Source organism: Rhipicephalus microplus, unplaced genomic scaffold (genome assembly GCF_043290135.1).
Source record: "Rhipicephalus microplus isolate Deutch F79 unplaced genomic scaffold, USDA_Rmic scaffold_217, whole genome shotgun sequence".
Classification (NCBI taxonomy): Eukaryota; Metazoa; Arthropoda; class Arachnida; order Ixodida; family Ixodidae; genus Rhipicephalus; species Rhipicephalus microplus.
Genome location: NW_027464788.1, coordinates 282,501 through 287,907, shown reverse-complemented (window position 1 = coordinate 287,907; position 5,407 = coordinate 282,501). Strand labels below are relative to the sequence as shown.

The window sequence follows — 5,407 nt, the reverse complement described above, 5'->3', positions numbered from 1 at the left end:
CTTTCGACGTGCCCGCCGGCCACCGCCGCACGAGTACGGCAAACCGCGTATGCCGGGGCGGGGTTGGCGACGCCGACGCAAAAGTGGGAACCGCCACTAGGATGTTCGCCGTTTTTGGCAGAGTGAGTGCTGGCACTCCGGCGAAGCGAAAGAGCGCGAATGCGCCCACGAAAGTGGCGTGTTTGGACGTGCTTGACGACGACCACCGCAGGAAAACGAAAAACCACGTCAGCCGGGGCGAGCGACCCATGGCGGTCTGGGTGCTTATCGCTGCTATTATAGGGGCACCCCGGCAGACGCAAAAAAAAAAAAAATTTTTTTTCGACATTCTTTCTTGCTCGTCGACCTCGGGTGACCCAGGTCGCAGTGGGAGCCGCGCACGAAAGCGGCGTCGCGAGACGGCTTCGCGGTCGCTAGTCGCACGAGCTCGGCAACCGCGTCTGCCGGGGCGGAGTTCGGGACGCCGACGGCTAAGTGGGAACCGCCGCTCGGATGTTCGCCGTTTGTGGCCGAGTGAGTGCTGGCACTCCGGCGAAGCCAAACGGGGCCGATTCCGGCACGATATCGGCGTCTTTCTACGTGCTCGCCGGCGACCGTCGCACGAGTACGGCAAAGTGCGTCTGCCGGGGCGGGGTTTGCGACGCGTACGCAATAGTGAGAACCGTCGCTCGGATGTTCGTCGTCTTTCGCCGAGCCAGTGCTGGCACTCCGGCGAAGCCGAACGGAGCCGATTCGGGCACGATATCGGCGTCTTTCCACGTGCTCGCCGGCGACCGTCGCACGAGTACGGTAAACCGCGTCAGCCGGGGCGGAGTTCGGGACGCCGATGCGAAAGTGGGAAGCGCCGCTCGGATCTTCGCCGTTTTTGGAGGAGTCAGTGGCGGCACTCCGGTGAAGCCAAGGTGCGCCAATTCGCGCACGATATCGGCGTCTTTCGACGTGCCCGCCGGCCACCGTCGCACGAGTACGGCAAACCTCGTCTGCCGGGGCGGGGTTTGCGACGCCGACGCAAAAGTGGGAACCGCCGCTCGGATGTTCGCCGTTTTTGGCAGAGTGAGTGCTGGCACTCCGGCGAAGCGAAAGAGCGTGAATGCGCCCACGAAAGTAGCGTATTTGGACGTGCTTGACGGCGACCGCCGCAGGAGTACGAAAAACCACGTCAGCCGGGGCGAGCGACCCACGGCGGTCTGGGTGCTTATCGCTGCTATTATAGGGGCACCCCGGCAGACGCAGAAAGAAAAAAAAAAAAAAATGGGGACATGGCGTGCGTCACCGTGCGGCTTCGCAGCGTTGCCGAAGTCGCCGAGCCCTTCGACTGAGCCGAACGGCGGACAGGGAACGTTGGTCGGCCGTTCTAACCTGTCGGTGCCACGCCGAGACGTCGTTAAGGAAAACCGCGTCGTGGGCCTCTACGACGCCGTCGAGTCGTTGTACGTTTGGTGTCCAGCGTGTCGGCGGCGAGTAGCGGACACGTCGTTCACGACTTCGGTCTTTCGCAGTCGACGCGAACTTGCGGAGAGTCGTGGTGCCTCACGTTTTCGGCAGAAACCGCGGCGGAATTTTCCCGTGCGTGCGCGCACGACCTCGGTGCTGTGCCGTCAGCGTAGTGTTGCACAAACTCGTGGCCTACCCAAGGTGCGGTACGTTTGCGGCCGTATCCTCGGTGGGAATTTCGTGAGTAGGGTCGCAAATTCTACGACCTCGGCGGGTTTGAGAGCGACGTAGACTTGTGGCACGCTCAACGTGCCACACGTTTCGGGGCACACCCGCGGTGAAATTTTCTCGAGTACGCTCGTATTAGTGCCCAAGGAGGTCTGGGTACTTATCGCTGCTATTATGTGGGGGTTCTCGTGAGCGGCGTACGCGAAAGCGACCGGGTGTCTGATATGCGGCGGGCTTCGGCCTCGTCAAGCGTGTCCTCGGGTCTGCTCCAGGGGAATCCACGGCAGTCGTCTGCAGCCTCATCCGCTTGATGCGTTAGGGGCTGGTTGTCGGACGGTGCCGTTTTACCACGATATCGAGGTGTGTTCCGTGTCGTCCTCGGGCGATTCAGATGCGAAAGCGCCGAAGACGCGGGCGTGACCCGTCGTCTGGCGGCTTTGCAGTCTCGGCTCCGTTGCTAGTTCCGGCCGGTCCACCGACAGTGCAGCGGGCTTGGGCAACCCGCACGGCGCGACCGAGTCGATGCAACGAAAAAGAGCGAGCATGAACGTGCTTCTTGCCGCACGGCTCCCACTCGTCTTTCGGGAAGGTTGTGCCGTAGCGAGCTCGAACGCCGTCATCTCGGAGTGCAAAATAAGCGTGTTGGGGCGCCTGAAGGTGGCCTCCGCCGCACACAGACTGCGTCCGGCCCGCCGAAGGCGAGGACGGACGCGCAGTCGAACGATTACCTGGTTGATCCTGCCAGTAATCATATGCTTGTCTCAAAGATTAAGCCATGCATGTCTAAGTACATGCCGAAATAAGGCGAAACCGCGAATGGCTCATTAAATCAGTTATGGTTCCTTAGATCGTTTCTTCCTACTTGGATAACTGTGGCAATTCTAGAGCTAATACATGCAGTGAGCCTGGAGCCCTTTGGGTAACGGGTGCTTTTATTAGACCAAGATCGATCGGGTTTCGGCCCGTATTGTGTGGTGACTCTGGATAACTTTGTGCTGATCGCATGGCCACGAGCCGGCGACGTTTCTTTCAAGTGTCTGCCTTATCAACTTTCGATGGTAGGTTACTTGCTTACCATGGTTGTTACGGGTAACGGAGAATCAGGGTTCGATTCCGGAGAGGGAGCCTGAGAAACGGCTACCACATCCAAGGAAGGCAGCAGGCGCGCAAATTACCCACTCCCGGCACGGGGAGGTAGTGACGAAAAATAACAATACGGGACTCTTTTGAGGCCCCGTAATTGAAATGAGTACACTCTAAATCCTTTAACGAGGATCAATTGGAGGGCAAGTCTGGTGCCAGCAGCCGCGGTAATTCCAGCTCCAATAGCGTATACTAAAGCTGCTGCGGTTAAAAAGCTCGTAGTTGGATCTCAGTTCCAGACGAGTAGTGCATCTACCCGATGCGACGGCTCGGACTGAACATCATGCCGGTTCTTTCTTGGTGCACTTCATTGTGTGCCTCGAGATGGCCGGTGCTTTTACTTTGAAAAAATTAGAGTGCTCAACGCAGGCGAGTCGCCTGAATAAACTTGCATGGAATAATAGAACAAGACCTCGTTTCTGTTCTGTTGGTTTTTGGAATACGAGGTAATGATTAAGAGGGACGGACGGGGGCATTCGTATTGCGGCGCTAGAGGTGAAATTCTTGGACCGTCGCAAGACGAACTACTGCGAAAGCATTTGCCAAGAATGTTTTCATTGATCAAGAACGAAAGTCAGAGGTTCGAAGGCGATCAGATACCGCCCTAGTTCTGACCATAAACGATGCCAACCAGCGATCCGCCTGAGTTACTCAAATGACTCGGCGGGCAGCTTCCGGGAAACCAAAGTATTTGGGTTCCGGGGGAAGTATGGTTGCAAAGCTGAAACTTAAAGGAATTGACGGAAGGGCACCACCAGGAGTGGAGCCTGCGGCTTAATTTGACTCAACACGGGAAAACTTACCCGGCCCGGACACTGGGAGGATTGACAGATTGAGAGCTCTTTCTTGATTCGGTGGATGGTGGTGCATGGCCGTTCTTAGTTGGTGGAGCGATTTGTCTGGTTAATTCCGATAACGAACGAGACTCTAGCCTATTAAATAGGTGCGGGGTTCCCAGCACCTTACAACCTTCTTAGAGGGACAAGCGGCTCCTAGCCGCACGAAACAGAGCAATAACAGGTCTGTGATGCCCTTAGATGTCCGGGGCCGCACGCGCGCTACACTGAAGGAAGCAGCGTGTCTTTATCCCTGTCTGAAAAGACTGGGTAACCCGTGGAACTTCTTTCGTGATTGGGATAGGGGCTTGCAATTGTTCCCCTTGAACGAGGAATTCCCAGTAAGCGCGAGTCATAAGCTCGCGTTGATTACGTCCCTGCCCTTTGTACACACCGCCCGTCGCTACTACCGATTGAATGATTTAGTGAGGTCTTCGGACCGATGTCCGGCGCGGCCTTTCGGTTGCGCCGGTCTGTTGGAAAGATGACCAAACTTGATCATTTAGAGGAAGTAAAAGTCGTAACAAGGTTTCCGTAGGTGAACCTGCGGAAGGATCATTAACGGATTGTGAAGGGTGAGCGCCTCAGCTGCGTCTGCGCCCGACACTTTCTGCCGCTGACCCCGTTTGGACGCGGGGTCGGCTTTTCCCCACGGGGCTGCCTGAATGTGGAGCGGCACCCCGTGACAAATTGTTGCGCCCAGCGGACGCCAACACCGCGACCTTGGACGGTCGGCCAGGTGGCGGACGCGGGTACAAACGGCGCAACGCACTCATAGGTCGGCTTTCGACCCGCCACTGCACCGTGGCTCGAAGCGCTCGAAATGCGCGACCCGACCGCTGCGGGACCGCCTAGTACTGTAAACAGGAGCGGCGGAGCGCGAACGGCGAGTCGTGGTTACGTCGGTAGAAGGCGAGGCTGCGCGTTCCCGAAACGCCAGCCGAGTGCCCTCCCGACCGTTCGAGCGTGCAAGAACGAGACCCGACAATCGCGCGGCGACTGCCAAGTACGAGAGGAACGGCACAAGCGTCGGCGGTCGGTCAAGGAACTGGCGATGTGACGGGTCCGCTGTGCACCAGTGCATACCGTCCCGCCGTCCGCGGCAAGCGCCTCCGCGTCCTCGGGTGACGGAGGCTGCCGGTCGGTTCTTGCAGGCGAGGGATCTCGCTGGCACCGGTTCGCGTTGACGCGCGGCCGGTCATGGCACGGCGATGCGACGGCCGAGGTGCGCAGTACTCGATGGAGGAACCGCACGCTCCGATGACCGTCCCGCCCTCCGCGGCGTATGCGTACCGACCGTAATGGTTGCAGCAGCGCCGGCCGGCTTTTGAATTCGCCACACGAAACACGGTGCGAGATCGCGGTTAGGGGAGCGTCGACGTTGCCAGGCGTTTTGCTTGCTGCCGAGGGAAAGGCGGCACGGCCACGTCGCGCTCGTCGCGATTAGCGGGTCTGCGCGCTTTGGGAAGGTGCTGCAACGACTTGCCGAAAGAGGAAGCACGGAAGAACGAGGGACTTGGACGTCCCGACAATTGAACGCACTTGCGGCCAGGCCCTTGCTGGCTTCGTTCTTCCGCCTCGAGTAGGCTCGTACGCGGCTCCGGCGCCGAAAGTGGTCCTTGGCACCGACTTCGGTGGACGTGGGAAGTGCCGCGCAAGTACGGCGCGCCTGGCTCCACCTGTTGGCTAAAGTAGGCAGCCGGATCGGCATTTTGGTGTGCGGTGGCAAACCGTGGATGCGAAAAAAGCTTGTGCGATTTCGTGGA

At 58.8% G+C, this 5,407-nt stretch overlaps 1 non-coding gene across 1 annotated transcript; it reads left to right on the top strand.

Annotated features, from left to right (window-relative positions):
- Window positions 1-2,387: 2,387 nt before the first annotated feature.
- On the top strand, window positions 2,388-4,202 carry LOC142792359 (small subunit ribosomal RNA). Its single transcript, XR_012890858.1, has one exon. It is a non-coding gene; the product is annotated as a small subunit ribosomal RNA (ribosomal RNA).
- Window positions 4,203-5,407: the final 1,205 nt, after the last annotated feature.